The 24,900-nt window shown below is 38.2% G+C and overlaps 1 non-coding gene across 1 annotated transcript; it reads left to right on the top strand.

Moving 5' to 3' along the window:
• Window positions 1-520: 520 nt before the first annotated feature.
• On the top strand, window positions 521-592 carry Trnae-uuc. Its single transcript has one exon. It is a non-coding gene; the product is annotated as a tRNA-Glu (tRNA).
• The last annotated feature ends 24,308 nt before the right edge of the window (window positions 593-24,900 follow it).

Here is a 24,900-nt window from a genome sequence, read left to right as displayed (position 1 = left end):
AAAAAAATTAAGTGTATGCAATCTGGTTCACAAATCACATGGGTGTTGTTATTTTAGGGCCTGGGGCCTTAGAGGCGAAAGGCCATTAACACTCGTTTGCTTAGGCCCGAATAGATTACAGTTGGGATTTTATGAAGATTGCACATAACTTGTGGAGTATAAACCCTGGCCTGATTTTGGAGATTTTTCGTGCGTAAGTTATTTTTGGTGTTTTGTAGTTATTTTATGTTGCGGTGTTTTGTTTAATTAATATGTAAATGTTATATACCCGTACCTACATACTTTATACACAAAAAAACTACGCAATTTAATTAGATATTGCGTAACAATTCAAATAATTTCTTATAACTAACATTTGCACAAAACATCTGAGATCCTATACATTCACAACAGATGACGTCACAAATACGTAGAAATCTAAATGGCCTCGGATTTTAAAAGAAATCGTGACCATCTGGCAAAAAGATAAGTTTACACAGCTATTTAGAATTTCAAGCACTATTTCAGCTACTTCTCCATCTCCCGTATGGTCTAGTGGCTAGGATACCTGGCTTTCACCCAGGAGGCTCGGGTTCGATTCCCGGTACGGGAATAGTTTTTTGTTTTTTTTTCTGCTTAAATTATGAAATATTCACTACGTTTTTATACTAATTCCATACTACAAAAAATATTTACACTACCAAAAACATTAATTACTTTTTTAAACCATCTTTTACAACAAAAAAATCCATACCAAAGCTTTTAAACCAGTACAAAAGTCCGGTTTTAAAATCCCAGTTTGGTACCAATACGTAATTCGTCAGTATTTCAGTGGACCGTTGCATTTACGGTAAATTGTTTCGATTGCTATAGCAGAGTCAACCGCGGCTTAATGATTTCGTTTTGTTGCCTTTTGTTGCGAAATAAATTACGCGAGTGTAAAAAAATGGTGGCAGAGTTAGAGGTACCTAGTGTGGTAGGAATAAATTGTTGTAATTGGTCTTTTGATCAGTGCATTTTAGAGGAAACTAAAAACTTAAATAAAACTACTTTTACGGATTTTATCGTGGTTTTTAAATGTTATTTGATTCCGACGTTTCGGATCCTTTACAGCATCCATGGTCAGCTAAGATTAGAAACTAATAACAACGCATGATGGGTAAAGAAATTCGAGATACTTATGCATATTTTTTTTGTCTTATTTAAGTGAGAACATTTTTAACAAATAGAGCCCGAGTAATGTAGAAATTGTCTATCACTGTATATTTTCACAGAATAAACAGATTGTAATTAGCTACAAAAGCAGCATGATGTCTGTTCCCAATTGGGCCCATTAACATTTTTTGTTACCATTTTTTATAATGCAAGAAACAAAACATTGTATGAATTCGTTTGAAGTAAAAACTCACCTATTGAAACACCACTTAGTGTAAGCGGTCAACGACACTTTTGCTAAAAGAAAAAAACTAGGCATCCCACATAAATATTTTACTATATTCCATCCAAAGGTCTGGCAAGGCAATAAAAACTTGAAAAGTATTTTTTATGCACGGCCATTTATGAATTCCATATGATATTATGAATATTAGAATTTTGCATAAAAATCGCTTAGCTTGGCACTTAGATATATTTCTTTAGTAAGTAGGTACCAGATGTCCAATGTAAGTATGTACTTAAGTAAGAAAAATGCTTTTAAAAAGATTTGCCTATGAAAACATCTTTCGAGAATATTTTTAGCAAATAATCTGTATTCATTGGTTTTCAGAATTTAGTTAAAGTATCAAGCTGTGATATTTACAATAAACTTTTATTTTGAAACGATCCCAATTATTATACAAAATTGATTTACTGAAAACAGTGTAGTAGTGGTGAAAATAAGCATACACTTTTTAAATTTTACATTTTTACAAGCCATTGGTTTCACTCGTGTGAAGAGGAAATTAGTAACCGCTCCCGGACAAAAAGTAGCCTGTGTTATTCTTTGATCTATTCAGGTAATATTGTAAAGAAGATAATTTTAATAAACCACAAAATGGAAATACGACATGTTACCTCTCAAATATCCAAATAAATCTTTCTTGTAAGGCTAAAAACACTGACCAATTGAATCCTAAACTGAATGAAAGATAAGTGACGCATATTTTTTCAGGCATTTTTTATTGAGGATTTGACATCTCCAAGACGCAAGTGAAACCGTGGGCATTTGCTAATATAATACCTAAGCGTGACGACCATAAAACGGTCACAAAACATTTTAGTTTTGTTATATCAAATCGATAATATTTCACCTTCAGACTTCAGGACGATACGTGACATCGAGATATATTTTAAACAAATAAAAATCGCAGTTCTATTTAAATTGGATTGAAAAGTCTGTGTGTAGGCTTAAAAATTTGAAGGTTATGTTTGCATAATTTTTTACTTATTATTATATACTTCCCTGCCGATTTCGGCTATGGTGACTGCTTTCAGTTATCATTGAGAGAAGAACTAGGATGATCAGCTCTTCTATGCGCCCTTTGATGGCTGCAGTACCCTATTTTATGTGTAAACGTGCGCGAGCATTGGCTGCACGTTAGGATACCGTCCACGTAGTTATAATAAATGGCTACTGGTGTTTTAGCCTTAAGAGCATCACGCTTCGCATCCAGTGCGGATTTCCTTTGCTCTTCGAAATTTTTGATCGCATTTTTAAGTAGGCCTCTCCATTCAGGGCGGCAAATGGCTTTTGTCTCCCAGTTCTGAGGATCAATGTTGCACCTTTTCATGTGTCTTTTCTGAACATCCTTGAAGCGTAAGAACTGGCCACCTTGTTTCCGTCTGCCGTTCTGGAGTTCAGAAAAGAAGATGCGCTTGGCCACCCTATCATCATCCATGCGTAAAACATGACCGCACCATCTGAGCTGTCGCCGCATCAGGTACACTTCTATGCCGCAGACATTCGCGCGTCGTAGCACTTCGGTATTTCTAATCCGATCCGACCATTTGATTTTCAGAATGTCTCTTATGCACTTTAGATGAAATCGGTCCAGCGCCCGTATATGTTTCCGATAGAGGACCCATGCTTCAGCCGAGTATAAAAGATTTTGGGAGGACTATGGCCTTGTAAACGGAGATTTTTGTCGAAAGCTTCAAATCATGTGTGTGTAAGACCTTGGCTCGTAATTTACCGAAAGCAGCTGATGCAGCGCCAATGCGATGGTTTATTTCGGTATCAAGGTCACATTTGGATGTAATTGTGCTGCCCAGATATTTGAAGGTATTCACTTGCTTCAGCTCAGTATCGCCAATATTTACCTTGACAGGTTCTGTAGCTCCTTGAGAGTCGCTTGCCATTACCTCAGTTTTCTTAACACTGATTTTTAGACCGAAACGACAACAGACTCCCTGAAGGTTAGTCATCAGGTTCTGGAGCTCTTGTGCAGAGTTGGTAACAAAACACAGATCATCAGCGTACATGATCTCCGTTATAAGAGCATGAGATACTTTAGTATATGCTTTTAATCTGGCCAGGTTGAAAAGTCCCCCATCAGTCCTGAAACGTATTTTGATTCCAGCAGAAGTTTGTTTGAGCGCTTCACTGACAACGACAGAAAAGTAGAGAGCAAACAGTGTTGGCGCAAGCACACAACCTTGTTTGACCCCACAGGTGACAGGAAAGAACTCTGACTGGTCACCATTATAGGTAACACAGCAGGTCATCTCGTCGTGCAGAAGGCGAATCATTCTCACAAACTTCTCAGGACAACCTATTTTTGCTAGTAAAGTCCAGAGGGCTTCCCTCGGCACGCAGTCAAAAGCTTTTTCTAAGTCCACGAAGCACATACACAAAGGTTGGCCTTGTTCTCGGCTTTTTTCCTGGAGTTGCCTGATGGAAAAGATGGCTTCGCCGGTGCCCCTGTTAGGTCGAAACCCAAACTGAGTTTCTGGCAATATGGCTTCGGAGACTGGTAAAAGCCGGTTGAGAAGAACTCTGGCAAATATCTTCCCAGGGACAGAGAGGAGCGATATACCCCGGTAGGAGTTGCAGTCGGAACGGTCTCCTTTGTTTTTATACAGTGTCTGTATACGGGAAATTTTAAATTCAGGTGGTATTGTTTCCTCGTTCCAAATGCGATCAAAAATTTGCCAGATGAAAGAATGAAGTTGCTCCCCTCCGTATTTCAGCAGTTCTCCGGCGATGTTGTCAACGCCAACTGCTTTTTTGTTTTTCTGCTCTTTGATGGCTTGAACAACTTCAGCAAAAGTTAGTGGTTCAGCAAGCGACTCATTCGGCGGCAGAGGATGGATACGCCTTATATGCTCAAGATCTGCTGATCGATCTACATTGAGCAGGTGATTAAAGTGCTCTGCCCAACGATCAAGTATATCCTGCTTAGCAGTGAGCTTTTGGGAACCATCTAGGGATCTTAACGGAGTGCAGTTTTTTATGGAAACGCCAATCAACTTACGCGTTTCTTCATAGAAAGCGCCTAGTTGGTGGGTATCTGCAAGCCACTGTATCTTTTTTGCCTTTTCAAGCCACCATCTATCTTTCATCTTCCTCGTTAATTTCCTTAAGGAATCACCACTACTTCGGACTTCTTGACTGGATTTATGATTTCCTTCATTACGCTTTATGAGTGCACGATGCTGTTTGAATGCTTCAGTTAGGGCCCTATCATTCTGGTCAAACCAGTCCTCGTTGTTTCGTTTTTTGTATCCTATGGTTTCCGTAGCCATAGTCAGTACGGTGGATGAGATCTGTTTCCATTTTGATATTAAGTCACCTTGCTGGGCATCAAACACATCTAGCACATCTGTTAGGCCTTTCTGGTATTTTTCTTGAAGATCTTTACAATCCAGTCGATCTAAGTTGAGAGATATTGGTTTAGCCCTGCAGGGTCTTCGTGGTTCACGAAGGCGGAGTCTCAACTTAGTTACCAAAAGCCTGTGGTCTGTCCAGCAGTGCGCGCCACGCATAACGCGTGTGATATGCACCTGGGAGATGTCCCTTCGTCGCGTTATCGCGTAATCGAGGAGGTGCCAGTGTTTAGAACGCGGGTGCATCCAGGTGGTTTTGAATTTGTCGCGAAGCCTAAACAGAGTGTTTGTGATGGTGAGGTGGAATTGGGCACAGAGTGTGAGTAGTAATTGTCCGTTACTATTCATGTTGCCCACACCATTATTTCCAATCACGCCCGACCACGACTCAGAATCTCTGCCAACCCTCGCGTTGAAATCGCCTAGCAGCAGTATTTGTTCGCTTGAACGTATGCTGGTAAGGCATTGGCAAAGTTCTTCATAAAACTGATCTTTGACACTGTCCTCGTTACTCATTGTTGGTGCGTATACGCTTATCACATTCAGGTAGTTGTCGTTTGGTAGGTGAAGGCGTAATGTGATAATGCGGTCCGAGATGTATTGTGGACATTCTGGCAGCTTTTTTACGATGGTGGATTTGATGGCAAACCCTACGCCAGCTAACCTTCGTTCAGTTTGGGGTCTTCCTTTCCAGAAGAATGTATAACCACCGCCGATTTCCTCAAGTTCGCCTTGGTCAGCTAAGCGTGTTTCGCTTAAAGCTGCCACGTCTACATTGTATCGAGCAAGTTCACGTGCTACGACAGCAGTTTTACGCTCCGGGCAAAGGTTTCCGTCATTATCGATTAATGTACGCACGTTCCATGCGCCAAATGTCATAAATGATGTTTTTATCTTATCTTTCTTGTTACGTCGACCGCGAGTAATGGGGTGCCTAAGCAGCCGCGGTTGCTACTCCCCCAATTTGACGGGACAAGCATTTTTTTAGGACACCTTTTCTAGCCCCCTCCCCGGCTGAGCGGGGGAAGCAGTGCCTCCCTAAATAGGGCTGCTTCATCACCTAAGGTGCTGCCCAATCCACACTGTTGTCCCAAGTGCAGTGCAGAAACGACCACTCTCCTTAGGCTGCCATACGTGCAGGCTTCAGACAAAGCCGGGTGTGCACCACCACCCAACCTCTCTACTTCAGCCCATCGCCGCAGGTCTTTTATCAGGATCCAGTAACCAGAAGCAGTCAGTTGCGCGTGAAATATTTAAGTGCGTAAGTGTTTGCGCAGACACAGACGCACTCTCTCGTCCTCCACCCTCTATTCCCAGTGGAACGGAGAGCCGCCACGACTGGAGAAGGTTTCGGATGCAGTGAATGGCTGACGAGCACTTTTGACCTCTGTCGTCGCCCTAAGCCTATCACAAGACTTCACTGCCCCGCCGAATCCGCCACTACCGGTTGCCTATCAGCGTTGGTGTGCCATCTTCGCCGGGGCAGATTCTACGTATAAAGCGGGAGGTATCCGCAGCACTACTACTACCGACCGCCGCGCTACCGGCGCTCGCCGCCGTGCTCGACACTGTGGCGCCCTCCAGCGGACACGCCAGGTACTGTGGAGAGCCTGCTCTCGCACACGTCCGGCGCCGGTGGTGACCGCCGCGCTACTGACGGCGCTCGCCGCCGTGCTCGACACTGTGCACGACACTGTGGCGCCCTCCAGCGGACACGCCAGGTACTGTGGAGAGCCTGCTCTCGCACACGTCCGGCGCGACTTATTACTTATTATTATTCGTATTATATCAAGATACTTACCGAGCGTAAATCATCATCAGCCTACCCTTATCCCAATTATAGGGTCGGACTCCAGTCTATCTGGATGCAGCTGAGTAACAGTGTTTTAAAAGCAACACGGATACCCACTTGCTAGGACTGGTTATCAGACTTTCTGACTACTCGTAACGACTGCCAAAATTGTTTGAATGATATAATGATGATGATAGCCGGGACCACAATTGACGTGAGGAACTCATCATGACATAGATGGTCCCACGTCCAAAGTTCTAATGCACCAAACAAAGTCAGAGCATTTTTTTTTAATTTCAAATAGCCCTATGAAAGCTCTTTCGAAATGTCAAACTAGTTGCACGGTTCGAAAGAGTCGATCTTATGGAAAAGAACTGGCAAGAAACTCCATAGACAGTCTTTAAAAAATATATAAAAAAAAAATAAGCTTTGCCTATCCTTATGATTGACCTTTTGGCTATTTCTTAGCCACGTGCTCCTCTAGTTTTTGAATATTAATGAATATTCGATTGAATCCGAATGAATAGTCGATCCGGCGATCACTCGTGCGTAAACGAAAGTTATGGATGATCGATTGATCGGTAAAGGTGGTTAAAGGTCAATGGCCTCTTGCCGCGGTCAATCTGTGGGTGGAATCCTTCCGCAAAAAATTTCGATATTATTTTTATAAAATACAAAAAACGTTCCATCGACTTTGATTTAGATCTGCTTGAACAAATAACTAGATGTGCGTGGGATCAATAGTATATGTTAAACTGCATTAGTTACGTTACAGAATTTTTATCGTCCCACTGCCGGGCACAGGCCTCCTCTCACGGGGTCGGCTTTCAGTACAGACCGGATGCAGCTGTCTGTGTACCAGTGTAAGGAATGTGTTTCATACCAGTTTCATACGGACATATATTTAAGACATTGAGCGAATTAACAGTGGCAGACTTAATTACAGTTTTCCTAATTTCACAGTCCATTCATAAAAAAAAACGCAGTAACGTTAATTTTGCTCTGTAGCACGTTATACTGAGTATTATTAACTTTCGCACTAATTACGAAAATTATAGACTTGTTTCATGGACGTGACAATGGAGAACAAAATGACTAGCGGAGATGTCATAACGCAATATCTCCTAAGAAAATAGCGTCCAAAAAATACGGGATAACGAGGAACTTTACTAGTTCCACCGTTTTACGCTTTAAGGCGATTATCACACTGCCCCGCATGATGCAGCGTAGTGCGTGGATGCGTTTTTTTCCGTTGTATGGAAATATCTCCGTTTGTATGGAAAATTCCGTTAACGAATACCTAAATGATAAAAATATAAAGACATAAACAGTCACACACACATACACACACACACACACACACACACATATACGCGCACACACACAGCTTCCAAGTTTGCAGTGTAGATTAAGTGTTTAAATAAAAATAAAAATTTAAATTAAAATAAAAAAAAAACAACCTTTAAAATAAAAATATGTAACTTATTTGCCTATATAACTACTTTAGTCTTAGTTAACAATAATAAGTAACATAGCCGATAAGAGCTTCCTCTCTCCTATCCCACTTATTTTGCTGTGCCCGACAGGGTCCATGTGAACTATATATATGTAAGACTACCACCTAAGAATACACATGGAAAGCAAATAAAGTATTGAGTGAGTGAGTGAAACACGCATAGTCCAACACACTGAAAATGCATCCACGCGCGTTCATGCGGATCACGCACATACATGCGGAGAAACACGCACCCCCGCGCGTAGGTGCGGGGCGAAACGTAAGGTATGGCACACTGAATCCCGCAATGCCGCGCGTGATTTTGAATGGGCGTGACGTGTATATTTGAAAATGGAACTCGCTGTGTGTGAATTTACAAAACGCATCTACGCGCGTGAGTGCGTGAAAAACCCGCACGATGATGCAGATCTGCACTCCCGCAGGAACGCGCGTAGGTGCGTCGACACGCAAGATGCAGCGTGATGCGGGGCAGTGTGAAGATCACCTATATGTTGCTCGGCCATTATTTTCAAAATAAAATCACCAATCAATCAAGACCAATCTTTGACAGGTTGGTTTTGATTCGACAAGGAACCCGAACGTCTTGTTAGTTCTAGTAACAGATCACGCCTACCATACGTTGCTTGACCTACAAGAAGGCGTCCGACCTACCTTCCTTATGGCATCTCCGCTATCTTTCCTTTCTCCGTGGCCGGGACCGAAAATGTACGCGAAGTATTTTCGCGTTCACGTTGTAATTACTTTCGAACCGGTGGCTTATAGTTTCCAGTTTATTAATATTCAGATTAATATTTTAAAATTATAATAGGACTTGGTGCTCAGCTCACGTTCCAAGAGAACTAGGTACTTTCGCACTCAGGGTTATTGGCGAACAAAATTGTATGTAAATCGGGTAAGTAGTTCTGGGATGAAAGCTGTACAGACGTAACAGACAAGCAGAGTTACTTTCGCAAAATAAATAATCATCAAAATCGATTTATAAACACATAAGTACTTAAAATAAAAAATAAAAAAAATAATGTCGGGACACCTTTTCACACACGGTTGGTTAGCCCCATGGTAAGTTATTAATTAACTTGTGTTATGGGTGCTAACACAACTGATAAAGTACATATAGCTACATAACACCCAGACCACGACCAACAAGCATGCTCATCACACAAATGTCGATCGAACCGGGAATCGAACCCGGGACCTCAGATTCGGCAGTCCGGCTTGGTGACCTTTGCGCCACAGAGGTCGTCAAAGTAGTACTTAGTCAAATTGAATTGAAAGTCGTAGTGGCCTAGTGGGCAAAAAACCAACCTCTCGAGTATGAGGGCGAGGGTTCGATTCCAGGTCAGGCAAATACCAATGCAACTTTTCTAAGTTTGTATGTACTTTCTAAGTATATCTTAGACACCAATGACTGTTTCGGATGGCACGTTAAACTGTAGGTTGTCGTATTGGGAAGTCGGATAAAAAATTTATAACTATTCCACTCTTGTGATCATTACTTACATAAAAAAAACTTAGAAACGAACCATAAATCCTTACATCCACTACTCTTATTTACAATTAACAATATTTTCGCAGAGAATTTTCCTCTTAAATCTTCTTTTACGAAGGCGTTCATATAAATAACGTCGGCCGACATTAATTAATTTCTATTTGAAAGTTTCAACAAGTCAAGCCAAAAGTTTAATTTTAGCGGACAAGGATAGATTATTGGTAGACAACGTGAATTAAAAATTGTACGAGCTAAATTTCTGTTAGATTTTGTATTGGTTTTTTTTTAATAATTTATTTTATTAATTTGACCTTGAGAGAGACGGCTTTTTGGTTACTAATTTTGGTAATGTCACGATCCAAAAAAAATGTAGGCAGTAGCTATTTTTATAGGGATATAAATAAAACACACATTTTTAAAGAGCAATATTGATTTAAAGGTACTATTATACTCATTACATGGTTGCCAAATTTTTGCTATTGTTAATTTGGTAGGCACAAAAAAATATTTCTTTGGGCGAAAAGGATAACTGAACGATTAATACAGGATTGATAAATAGAACACACACACACACACATATACGTATGGATAATCATGATTCATTTATAAGTATGTAAATTATTTATATTTTTTTATATCCAACAGAATGATCCTATAAGACTTTTTTCACAGTTTTTATTATGATACTTTTCATAGTAAAAAAAGGTGTCAATATAAGCCATATAATACAAACGTAATACATTTCAAGCCTAGCTAGCGTTACCCCTGCGTAACCCCTGCGTTACCCCTTCACAAAAAACAAGCATAAAATTATCATGTTTTGGTAGACATTTAAATCCAGATTAAACTCGTTAATATCTATTTAATCCATTGCCAACGTTAACATTTTTTATTTTAGGCAAAATAATCCGACATCGCAATAATTTTGATTTAAATACATCAAAATAATGCTGAATAACTTTTCGGTCGGGCTTAATTTTAAGTGGGTGGACATTGTAAATTAATGAATGACTACAAAGTTTATTAAAATGCAAATTATGACTTACCGATTTCGACGTTGGCGCAAAGGTCACTATTCAGGATTGACAAACTAATAACGAGTTCGATTCCCTATACGATCAATATTTATGTGATGAGTATGATATATATTAACATACGAACCTACATGTATTTTATTACGTATGTTATTCATATATTTCATTATACAAACTGATCAATAGTTTGCCATAGGGCTAACCGACCGTGTATGATAGGTGTCCCGATATAATCATAATATATGTACATAAATATATACATATTTCAGGCTGACATACCTACATATTATACTACACACGCTTTTAAACAACTCCTGACACGACAAGGGTCTTAAACTTCAATAGCAGCAGCAAGCAAACAAACTTTGGCTTTATAAGTAATATTATATACGTATAGATTGGTTCACGAAAGATTTACAAAAGTATCAATTTATTATTAAATAATTATATAAATAAATAATAATAATGGCGGGACTCCTTTTCACACACGGTCGGTTAGCCCCACGGCAAGTTATTAATTAACTTGTGTTATGGGTGCTAACACAACTGATAAACTACATATAGCTAAATATATACATATTTATAAATACATATTGTAACACCCAGACCACGGCTAACAAGCATGCTCATCACACAAATGTCGACCGAACCGGGAATCGAACCCGGGACCTCAGGTTCGGCAGTCCGGCTTGGTGACCTTTGCGCCACAGAGGTCGTCATACAATCATATAAGTACGTATGTTCATCAATATAAATAGCAATATTGTCCTATAAATGTTATATTGCATCGATTCTGCGAAACTGAAAAATTATAAAATAGTAGCGGTATTTAATATAATACACCATTTATATCATTGACTTCTTTCCATTTAATTCAAGTGTCAAAATGGCAATCAATGTCAAAGCAATTGACATGAAAAGAAATTGAGTTACGTAATCGAGTGTCTAGAGCGATAGGGCTAATGTAATCGAAATGTTATCTCGAGCCATTTTTGAATCATAAATGCATCGAAAAGAATAATAATGGGGTAAAAAACGAGAGAGTTTGAAGTTAAAATAAAAAAAATATTGCAAAAACTTGGGATATAATTTTAAAATACTGATAACTGAATGATATGTTTTATTGGTTCATTGATATTTGGTCAATTTTTTTGCAAAAAAAAAAAACATTGAAAAGTAGATAAAAAAATGGTCTTTCGCCCAGTCGGTGAGCACTAGGATCAATCGCACTTCACATTACAGTAAAAGTTATCGCTTTTTATGAGAGCGGGAAGTAAGTAGCTCCGTTTGACAGAAAGTAATTTGACTTTCGAAAATGTGTGTGTCTATGTATGTTAAATTGACAAAAAAATCTCTTCTACCGAATACCATTTCTCCATACTACGGACAGTAGCCATAAACTTCTAAAACGCGAGCAAACCCGCAATCCATCGAGTATTACTTAATCGATATCAATCGGATCTGAACCCAATTTAAACTGCTTATCTCGGCTCACATCGGGTGACAGTTATCTGCTGATGAATTATAGGCCGTAGTTAGAGTTTATAGCACTAGGATTGAGGGGGTTTAAGAGGAGGCCGTAGCGGGTTTAATGACCTATAAACTGGTGGTAATGCAAAAAGCGTGGAGTGGTTACTTAGGGTGCATCTACACGGTGCAAGTAGCTTGCGCATGTTGAGGCATACGCGAAGGTGCAAACAATAACATAACATAACAAAAACAACTAAAAATATTCTCCTGAGACACAATTACATTTCACGTATTTTTTTTGTAGGCAGCGGCGCACGCCACTTCCAACACGTTAGTGACCGTTGAGGCCCAACGCCAAACTGGCGGCGAGCGATGTCACAACTGTCATTCTTGTGAATGTCCTTGAGCATTTTAGTGGTGTGCCGGATTGTGCAGCTTTTATCGGTTTTGAGATATAGATACTGTATCAATGTGCCCCGTGAATCAATGTGCCCCCCTCCCCCTACATGCGTTTTAAAAACGTGCGGGTCCAGCGACTCGCGCATGTACCAAAGCAAAATACCCGCGTGCTCTTGTCACTTGCGCGTGTTAACTTGCTCCAGCTACATGCACCGTGTAGATGCACCCTTAATTTATTTTATTTATTTGTTTACATCAGGCAACTAGGGCCCATAGAAAGTACAATACATATATAATTTAATATTGCAATACTTATAAACTAATACATAAACTTAAAAAGGTCAACTCAAAGACATACTTCCATCAAACGCAATGTAACATTCAACTAAAATAATAAAGTTATTAAGTTCACTACCAGACTTCTGTCAGTCCTAAGATAACTTGAAATGCTGAAGTAGCCCAGATAATGGCCTAACAAAACTTAAGTGAAATATCTAGTCTCTAGACTGAATATAAATAGGCTTCTCTTATCTCAGAGTTAGCTTTTTCATAAATGAATTTATCTTGTAAGACTTATCTGGTTGTACATCATCGGAATTTTTATGAACGTATTTTTGAAAGAAGGGTTGTTCTCGTACAGTAAAGGTGTGTTACAGCCTTTTTACCGTCCCGCTGCTGGGCACAGGCCTCCTCTCACACGAAGAAGGATTGAACATTTATCACCACGCCTGCTCAATGCGGGTTGGTGATTTCAGACTTTATAGTCCAGGTTTCCTCGATATGTTTTCCTTCACCTAGAAAAGGTATGAGGTATGACCGTTGTGAAATATGCTGGCTCGAGGTGGTGTGCAGAAGTTGTTAGTTCACTTAAATAGTTATTTGGGAGATTATGTTTTTTAAAATTACCTACCTTGGAGAAAGGATAATCATTGCCATCCAGCGTAGCAATGCTGCTAGCCTTTTAGGCACTATCCCCGCCGACAGCGATGATGAGATTTTTTTGACTCTAAGTTAGTTGTACTGTAAATATCTCTTTGATGTATATTTTTATAATCTTGTAAATAGCTCTGTAATAATTTAAAAAATAAATCATTATTATTATTTAGTTAGAACTAACATATTTAACCCTTAACAACCCACAAGTGTCTCGCGGACACATTTTTGCGTTTATGTTTTCATAAAAATGAAAGTATTTATTTTTATGAATCGGCCTTTTATCTAATTTATCACCAATGTTTTACGCATCTAAATGTGCAATGAAAATATTTGTAACATAAACAGTTTATTTTTTCTGGTTAATAAACGAAAATAATACTTCATCAACCCACAAGTGTCCAACAGGCACAGTAACATTTTGTTTGATTCGAGTGTGAAGGTAGATTGTTTTTTTATTTACATTTCCTTATAATCTTATGGTGTCGGATACCATGCAAGATGTGGCAGGGTCAAATCGGGAAGCTACTCAATCATCTGAACCTGCTGCGAAAAGGAAGAAGCGTTGTTATATTTGCCCTTAGAAATTATCAAGGGCTTCTAAACAGTGTTGTGATAAATGCAATCGCAATGTCTGCTCTGAACTTTCTGAGAAAAAAATAATATTATATATTATATATAATAATTTCTAATATCTGTAAATTAATAAGTGTAAAAAACATTACTAAAATACATTATATTGTCTTTTTAATTCAAAATAACTTTCTTTTGCTTTGGCATACCTACAAAGTGTCTGTTGGACACTACTGGTCAGTTACGTCACAAAAGCATTCTGGATAGTTAAGGGTTAAGAAAACTCACCATATAGCCACGATGTACCTACATTTAATGAAAGAAAACAAAGTCACATTGAGGATTGTTACATCTAGAACGTCTATATTTGTACTTAACTTCACTTTCGCAATAAAGTACCTAAAATAGACAAACATTTAATAAGCTACATCTTAAAAATAAAAGTGTCTAAAAATATAAATTCTCTCATTAATTTATTTTTAAATTATTACGAAAAGTTTATAACTTGTCCCCTATCCTGACCTTGTAACTTCCCACTAAAATATAGATACTAGATTATAAAGATAAATTGGTTTCAGATGGCCTATTAATTAATATTGTCAACTATTTGCTACAGATGTTGGTAATTAACCATTTCAATGTGTTTAGGAACTAACCGACTGCCGGTAAATGGGTTCTTGAGGATAGAATATTCCTTGTCATCATCAGCCTATTCTAGTCCCACTGCTGGGCACAGACCTTCTCTCACACAGAGAAGGATTGAGTGTTAATCACCATGCTTGCTCGATGCGGGTTGGTGATTTCAGACTTTATAGTCCAGGTTTCATTAAGATGTTATCCTGCACCTTTAGTTTGCCATTGGTGTCCAAGATAATACTTAGAAAATACATATATACTTAGAAAAATATCATTAGTACTTGCTTACCTGGAATCGAAAACAATCATACTTTACTGGTGCCTTAGCCACTTTCCTTGTAACTGCCCAAAAATGCTTACCTACCAAATTTATAACTCTATATAGGGAATAATACATTTATGTAATACTAACCTACCAAAAATTCATTATTCCCCAATGTACCTAAAACCGCATCTTCATTTAATATGCCATAAAATGCTAAGTTCACTGTCCTGGCATTTTTAATTCGCCCCTGGCCATTTCAGGGGTCGTTTTTCAGGATTTCAGGGCGAAAATTTCAGAAATCTCAGCCCAACCCTAGTGATTACTATGTAAATGGCCGTGGGTTGAACATTTAACGACTCCAAGTTAAAGTTAACCTTAGTTAAGGAATTCTGGTGGATTATTTTGAGTTACCGTGGCTGTGTCAAGTCTTGGTGAATAAAATTTGGATCATTTTCTAATTTTAGATAGAAATGTGTAACGATAGCAAAAATAAGTGTGTATTTTATTATTTTTGTATAGACTTTGAAAATTGAAAAATGTTTATAGAGTAGAAGATGCTTTTATTAAAAAGTTAGACAAATGATAAATCCCTATAGTCTCGAAAAAAATCGTGAATCAAGGATCAATACAATTTCTATATAGTATGTGATAATGTACAGTACAACCGTAGAAACTTATAAAAAACAACATCAAAAACCAATAAATCTATAAGGCCAAATTAACCCCCAATACCAATACATCACGTGCAAAAAGTATTTAATTTAAAAAGCAAATTTTCACCCCCACGAGGTAAGAAGCCGGTCACGTTTCTACCCCCGTATAAACACCCTTAACAATTTAGGTCAATTACTTGCACATACTTCAGTATATTTATAGGGGTACAAGTGACCCCTTATAGTGTTGTAGCGACCATTACGGACCCCGTTTTTCAAAAATGTGTGTTTGAGTTTCGCAGTTGAGGGTTGAATTTTGATAATTAATACCTTACGGATCTGACAGGTTTTTCTGATTTGCGATGGTTTTACAGGTTTCGGTAGATTTTTTGATGAGTGGTTATATGATTACCTACTGACATATTTCAGTGTCTTTTTTAGTTATGGGATAGCTTTACCTTTGGAGGTAGGATAGGACATTCGTTGAGATGAAAATATGACGACATGAAAATATAAGATTATTCAAAGGCTGAAAATCAGCACTTTATGAAGGTCAAATTTACAAAGACGGCCCCCAAAAAGCCCGCCCTTCACCACTTTCTATGTGTTTTTGCTGGATGTATAAATCGAAAAGGCCTTACGAGCATTTTACTTTTTCCTAAGAAAGTTAACCACTTAACTGTCCACGATGCAGACGCAATAGTTAAACAATGAGTGTGTATCACATATGACTCATGGGACAGGGAAGTTATTAACATAAGTTGTTTATTCTAAAAGTCTTTTCACGATAAACTTCTTTTGACTTTTCACCATCTTCATTAAGACAGTTTACTCAAACAACATTAATAACCAAAAACATTTTAATAAGCGTACAATACACTTGAGTGCAATTAATTTTGCCATACAGTACACATCAGCGGCCATTAATCACCGTCCGGCTGCATCAGACGTATTCGCCTGTCCGCCGGCTGTGACGTCACACAGATATTAACGTCACATGACACTGTAGGATTCATTACACTGTCTAGGTCACTTGTGACCCGTTTTTTCTGCGTTGTAGTGTACTTGTTAATTTAGGTCCAGCCTTTTCCCTACTATGTTGGGGTCGGCGTCCAGTCTAACCGGATGCAGTTGAGTACCAGTGTCTTACAAGGAGCGATTGTCTATCTGACCTCCATTACCCAGTTACCCGAGCAACCCAATAGCCCTGGGTAAGACTGGTTGTCAAACTTACTGGCTTCTGACTACCCGTAACGGCTGCCAAAGATGTTCAATGGTAGTCTTTGTGTACCAGGGCCGCCGTAATTCAATCCATTACGTTAATTTTTATCATATGGATAAGAAGAGTACCTTCAAGAAGCAGTAACTTTAGAACGCGGGTTTATAACAGTAAATAAGGGTCGTTCGTCGTTTCGCCCCACAAGCGATTAGCACCGCGGTGCCAATCGACGAAGCACAATTTTTGAATGGGTCGATTCGCACCACAGATTTTGTTTTGTTTTATTCGGGGCGAATGGCCCAAGATATCTTAAGCATAGGTCGATTGGCACCACTTAGCAAAACATTTGGTTAACTCATTTCGAATATTGTCAATTACAATTATTTATTTGTACTGTCGCTACGAAAATTGACATCATATACCAGGAGAGCAGAAGTGTAAATGTGAGTGAATTGTGTTGAAAAGGATTAGGGGGGGAAACCAAGGGAAGGTTCATTAACAGTTGGCTAGTAAACTCAGCCTAAAATGCACGGGCCAGATTACCATGAGATGAAAGTAACGTTGGTAAATCGTCCCATTTTAATTAATTTCCTGAAATCTGGTAGTTGTGAAAATTTTCACAGCTCAAAATCATCAGGAGGCCAAAAGACTTAGATCTTTTTCATAATTTTCATCAGAAATATTATAAGTAAAAATATTCTTATCCATTATTTACGTTTTGCTTCAAAATTGAGATTATTTTAACGTATCATGGGTACTAGGAGTTCAGCATTTTAGACAAAGTCATCCTCATCCTCCGAGCCTTTTCCCAACTATGTTGGAGTCGGCTTCCAGTCTAACCGGATGTAGCTGAGTACCAGTTCTTTATAAGGAGCGACTGCCCTATCTGACCTCCTCAACTCAGTTACCCGGGCTACCCAATAAATACCCTTTGGTTAGACTGATTTGATTTGAAGGCGCATAGACAAGATGGCGACGGTGATAGAAGTTTTGCATCGAATGATCCGATTCTTTAAAATAATGAATTGATTAATCATTTTATAATAATAATACAGGGCATCTGAGGCGGATGACGGGGAGTAGCGACCCCGCGGGGCTATATATCCGAGTGCTCCAGGGAGAGTACACTATCCCCATCTCCGGCCTGCCGGAGTGAAGCATGACGGGGGATAGGTCTCCCGCCTCTTGGCTTGCCTTCATCGGCCAGTCAGAGTGGAGTCGCTAGAGCAGGGTTAGCAGCCCGCTCGGAGGGTAGGTGCCTCGTGGTAAATGGCGAGTGGGCCGGTGATGCTGGACCCACAGGGAGCGCGTGATCTGCGTTTAAAGTCCGCCGAGGTATCCTCACCCTTCAGCCGCTCATGTACCTGTTGCCCTCTTGTTGCTATTCAGTGACTGATTCCCGGGGGCCCAGTAAGTGAGTTGGCGAGTCTCCACCTGCCATTTTTACGTTGTTGTCAAATAAGTGAGCTCTAAAGTTATAGTTAAAATACTTCTGATCAGGCATTACGGACTTAGAATTCATGTGTTGAAAGTTAGTACAAATTAACTTCCATGTCGCGATTCAAAATATCCCGCCGATCAACGGTAAAGACATATGTCAAAACCTTGTCGAGCAGAGGGGTTAATTCTACGTCGGTAAAATTATGGTCTCCGAGTAATGGTAAGCACAGTAAGTTTCCAGTTAACTGAGTTGTAATGTGATTGTTGCATTCAACAAGTCGTTTTATATTACCGACTTATTAACTGAGTTTTTTTTAATGAAAATTATGAAAAAGATCTAAGTCTTTTTGCCTCCTGACAATTTTGAGCTGTGAAAAATTTCACAACTACCAGATTTCATGAAATTAAGTAATGGGTGCTTATGCTTTTTAACTTCGAAAATATTCTGAATTTTGTTATATTATATTATATTTAGCTATTCCACGCGGTTTCACAGACGCCCCGAGGGATTTACTTCAGGTATTTTATGCTGCCCTAGTACATTGTAAGATAACACTGGGTACTAGAAAAGTTCAAAAGTTCAGATACAATAATGCATTTTTTCGGTTTTGAAGTACACCACTTGGATAAAACTTCAGTAGGTGATGATACTACACTGAAAAATTTATAATAAAAACTGCTTATCTTCTTTGCTGCAATCACCCTTTCAAAAAAAGAACTGTTCCATATTGTGGGGCGAATCGACCCATTCCAAATGGGTAGTTCGTCGATTGGCACCGCGGGGCGAATCGACCCATTCAAAAATTGTGCTTCGTCGATTGGCACCGCGGTGCCAATCGCTTGTGGGGCGAAACGACGAACGACCCGTAAATAAAACCTCTTGATTGCGTTTCAAATGACGAAACAACATTCAAAGCTATTTATTTTATTATAAATTTTTACAGTTCCTCTTATTTCTGTCATGTCACATTTCAATTGACATTGACACATTGTATTTAAGACAAAGAAAATAAAACCATGGAGGTGAAATATCTTACACCAACTAAAACCGCAACACTCATACTCTCATTCCCTTATAACCCCATACACTCATTTATCCCACAAATACTCCATAAGAGCATCGCATAAATCCCATAGCAAACTAAAAATCTAAAAGTCCAGGCGTTTTATAAGCCAGCTCCGTAAACTACAATAAATATAAACGAGAGTATACTGGCCTGGACGCTGGGGACAAATTATTTCGGAGCCATGCACTTTGTTAGCTAAAACTACTTTTTAGGCTAGTTTACTGCCTAGGTCATGAGGTGAGTAATAGTATGGCTGATCTGGGAGCTATATTTTTTGTCTATGTTCTAGTTATCTAGTAATTTGGTTTTAAGGTGAAATTGCTGGGCTGTTTATGGTGATTGTTAGTGCTTTGTGTTAGTGGTGATTATGAAAATTGGTCCTTCTTATGCCTCCAGCTCATGGGTAAGTGATCGATCATAAGTACAATGCTCGGCGCGGTCGATCCGTGGATGCTTGAAAATCTTCTCATAACGAGTTGTTCCGTGTTTCGGAAGGCACATTAAATTGGTTGGTCCCGGCTACCATTTGAACAACATCTTTGGCAGTCGTTATGGGTAGTTACATAGTTATAGTAGTTAGGAGCCAAAAAAAACTGAAAATTGAATCCGAGACCCCATTCAGACATCCGTAATACGACCTCAAGACCTACGAAGTAAAATAATCATACCTAAAAAAAGGAGTCTAAACCAAAAGTCTGATACATTAGTAGGTACATTTTGAAGCTTCACCCGTAAATAAAAACATAGACACATGAAACATTTCAGTTTTATCTCTAACGAGACATTTCCAATCCATTTGGCATTGCACCGTAGGCGGCTGTCACTACCTACGCTTATTTGCCATCATTTAAACTAAAAATAAAACGGACAAATACGAGAAACATTTGAAGGTGTGAACTGGCTGTTAGTCTATTATTTGATTTAGTAGATTATTTGTGAGAATAATGTATCCATAGGTATTTTGGCTTCAATCTTCTGCCTAGTTACTGCTTCTTTAAGCTGTGCCCTTTCCTTATTGTTTCTAAACTATAAAATGTACCTACTACCTGTATAATATATGGAATTCTAATAAAGAGCAGATAATTTAGTATTGATATAGCGTTAAGCGAAAGTCATGGTGGCTTAGTGGGTAAATGACCAACCTCAAGTATGAGGGCACAGGTTCGATCCCAAGTCAGGCAAGTACCAATGCAACTTTTCTAAGTTTGTATGTACTTTCTAAGTATATCTTAGACACCATTGACTGTGTTTCGGATGGCACGTTAAACTGTAGGTCCCGGCTGTCAGTGAACATCCTTGGCAGTCGTTACGGGTAGTCAGAAGCCAGAAAGTCTGACACCAGTCTAACCAAGGGGTATCGGGTTGCCCGGGTTACTGGGTTGAGGAGGTCAGATAGGCAGTCGCTTCTTGTAAAGCACTGGTACTCAGCTGAATCCGGTTAGACTGGAAGCCGACCCCAACATGATTGGGAAAAGGCTCGGAGGATGATGATAGCGTTAAGCGAAATAGAGTTTAAATTATTATCTGTATCAATAATTTAGCTGACCTCGAAATACTCTAAAGTAACTTAACTTTAAATTCTACTTAAAATTATTTGCCCCAGGTTTTTGTTTAACAAAGTTAGAATGATATTTGAACAGTCTATAAAATTATTATATTGTATTTGTATTTCAGGAATTATTTGACAGCTAGGCCTTTACAATGACCAATGAAAGTACTAAATAACATCTACTTTTCATTCATTGTAATTGTCATCGTAAAGTTAATTAATATTGAGTTTAGTAGCCCAATCCAAACACAGCTATGAAAAAAAACTTACTTACCTTAGAAAAATATTTCCAATCTTACCTTAAGCTGACAATGCACCCTTTTACCCTATACTAAAAATAGACATGACACAAACAAACAAAGACAATCCGTGAAAAACAAGAGCAATATCTATGAGCGTAGTGACGATACCAATTTGAAAGAACGGCAGACATCTTCATTTACCCGACTTACCAAATTCAATTTATGTGACAACCTGTCTACTGGCAGAAATTCCATTTCCATTCCAGAGAATACGACAGGTTTCAGTCCAAGTTATAGAAGATCCTGAAAGAATATTAAAAAACGTTGTCAGCCATTCAAATTATATTACTCTCTCCTAAATAATTCTGCGAAAAAATCTGTTTACTTGAACACGCTAATTTTATTTGATTTGAAATGCTATCTGTTCTGGATAGCCCATGCATCGAGGAAGTTTATTGGCTACTTTTTATACGCGTGTAAAGCCGGCTTTTGACTATGGTATATAATATACTTAATATATATTACATCCTGAGATATAATTTTTTATCGCTCGTCATACATTTTGAAAAAATATTTATAATTTGGGATGTAATCTATATATTACATGCACAGTGCGAAATGTATAATATCCATAGTGAAAACTCTCTTAAGAGTATTTATTTCTTACAGTAATATTAATTCATTTCACTTACATCGAGTAACGTCTAAATCTTGCTGAAAATAAAAATTCAAACACAGACTCGCTGCCGCTCACAACTTGCTCCAACGAATAATATTTCGAATACTTTTCTTCACTAAATTATATGACTAATTCCCCTTGTATATTCAGGGCTAACAATCGCATACCACTTTATCTGGTAGAATAAACAGATTGTCGTTTTTCGAAATTAAAATTCCCGGAAAATACCTTTTTCCTTATAAGATGTTGCTTTTCAACTTGATGGGAGATGGGGGCAGTAAAACATATATTGTCGGAGCCCCGGGGGCGGTGTTGGTAATGAATTCACTTTGCGCGAGCTCCAACTAGTTACTTTGATACCCCTACTTCTTTCGTTTTGGTATGAAGGGTGAAATTAACTTATAACGTTATAAGATCTTGGATGCCTTAATTTTTTGGCAAGCGGAAGACTAGCTTTCTATGTCACTGTCTTTTTTAAGCGGAATGAAAAAATCGTTTCGATTTCCTACATACTGTCCTTGTCAACTGACAGCTTGTGTTATGTGTTTCTCACTGCGTTTTGCTGGGATAGAAAGTTCGTTTGCCTAAAGAAAGATGATTGCGTGAGTAGATGGATGCATAAAATAAGGAAGGAAAATAGCTGAACATCTCTGTCTAAACATGCCGATGAAAATAGGGCTTAAAAACTTAAACTATACTTTTTTTAAGAACTTTTATACATAATTTTGGCAATATTTTTCGTTTAGAATAAGAGCTTCCTCCAAGATATTAAAAAACTAAGTCTAACACATATGGTCTCACAATATAAATGTTATTTCCTAACACATATAGGAAAGACTTTACTGCTTTGCAGTCAAGTAAGCACTTAGACTTGGAACCTTGTCGTAGTACAAAGAAAATAACATTTCTTGAAAAGCGGCAACAGCATTGTATACTTTCTATTGTTGAAATACTTTATTCAGTAAACTGTTCAGTAGAAAAGTTTTAAATTAAAATCCTTATGTACGTTGAAGTGCTAAAAAGAGTGCTAAGTCAAACTATTTTAGTTGTATTAAAAAAAACTGGTTGAGACAAACGAAAGTCGTAAAGAAATAACGATGTGAACTTTTAGAATTAAATAAACCCAACATTACATAATTATAAAACTTAATCCAAATGCATATAAACCTAGGTATATAATAAAACTGAAGAGTTTGTTTGTTTGAACGAGCTGTTCTCAGGAATTTACCGAAACGATTTGAAAAATTTTGTCAGCGTTAGATAGCTCAGTTATCGAGGCAGGCTATACCTAAGCTACTTTTTATACAGGTGAACGAAGAAATTTCCACCACTGGCGGAAGCTAGTTGATTTATATACTTATGAAACATTAAATTCAGCAATTAGTCAAGAGTCGTATCCCTATCCTGACCCAGTTTGGTCCTCCATACTAATAAATGGTAGCATAGTGCATTTGTTCAAGCTTATCCTCATTTACACAGCGTGATAGTTATACTAAGAAGAAAATACGACTTTATGTCATCTTAGTCTTAAAAAGAATATTACTAATCTATCCTAAAAGACTAGGCAGATAATATTGTAATATGTCGTGGTGGTCTAGTGGTTAAAACACCAGCCTCTCAAGTATTTCTAGGGTAACTTCCAATACCCGGATCTATCTCTATGCAAAAATGTTCACTATAGGTTGGGCCGTTTTTGAGTCAAAGCGTAACAAACACACAGACACTTTTGCATTTGTAATACGAAAGTTAGATAAATGATGATTAAATATGTTCAAGAATAGTAAATACGAGAAAATAATATTTGGAATTAACAGTATGCACAGTTTATTTAAATGTCAAAGCTCAATTAACTGAATAGAGTAGTACCTATCAATATCTTACTGAACCCAGAAACAGTTTAATCTCAAAGCCACTGGAAGTGAAGATTCACTTCTCAACCATAAAATCGAATTCCACAACTGTTATATACCGATAACCTAGTTACCTCCGATACAAACTTTAATTTAAAATCAATATCTAGCAGTCCTCAATCCGATTGAGTTTCAAATAACATAATCCTAAGTTTGTCGATATCGAGTATCGACATCGATATATAAGTACCTAATCTCCTCGTCGTCCCGTCTCTACGGTCATCAGTGGTTTGCCCGGGGCTAAAAGTTGTCGTCGCCATTATTATCTGAGGAAATCCTTGTATTTTGCCCCGGGGTTTTCTGTGAAATGCCACTTTCGACTGCAGTGGTCATGGTCTGATTTGATCACGCCCCTCTGGTTAGAAAACTTTTGGACGTCACTTTAGAATTGTTTTTTGTCGATGATAGACTACGGTGATCTTGGCTGTGATTTGTCAAGAACCTATTTGGCAGAAGTTACGGAAAGTCTGATAACCAGTTTTAACAAGGAGCATCGGGTTGCCCGGGTTGCTGGCAAGAGGGAGTCAATTACGTAGTCTAGAAAGTGCTCGAGGGCTCTAAAAAGGGCTTGTTTAACTTTATAAGAAAGATAATTTTGAATCTCTAAAAAGCTGATAAATGAAACCTAACCAAAATTATTATGCAGTGTGTACAGTAAATGGTACGACATACTGCAAAGGGATAGCTTGGATCAAAACCTACCAAAACTATCCAATATATCCTCCTTATTCCGCAAAATACGGTTACAAATTAGAACTACAAAAAAAGTCTCAACCTTGAAATAGATTTCTGTAGTACATCGTACTACCTGTAAGTATTACCTGGACACCCTATATAAGTACACTTACAAACAAAATGTAAATGGCACATTATATTTTTACCACCAACAAAATGATAAACAACGAATAACCAAACTTTTCCCCATACCGTAAGTAACTCGTAAAACAATTTTATACTAATTGTTAACAAAAACATCGTGCACATTAGCAGGCGTCGTTTAAAGGACTGAAACTGTTAACTGTCAGTACAGTCGTGACGATAAGCTTTACGAGGATCAGCTTAAAGAGGCGAGGTGCGACTGCGAGATGAGCGAGAAATGAGCTCAGCATGCTAAAGGGTGGAAAATGATTTTAATGCCATTAAATTGTGATTGGTTGGATAAACCTTTAAAATAAAAAAACAAAATACCCGACTGCACACTAAAAAAAGAGTAAAACAAGTCCCACAATAATATTTAATTTATAAATATTGA

This window comes from Helicoverpa zea, chromosome 13 (assembly GCF_022581195.2).
Source record: "Helicoverpa zea isolate HzStark_Cry1AcR chromosome 13, ilHelZeax1.1, whole genome shotgun sequence".
Lineage (NCBI taxonomy): Eukaryota > Metazoa > Arthropoda > Insecta > Lepidoptera > Noctuidae > Helicoverpa > Helicoverpa zea.
Note: the sequence above shows the minus strand (reverse complement) of the source record. Positions and strands in the feature narration are given on the sequence as shown.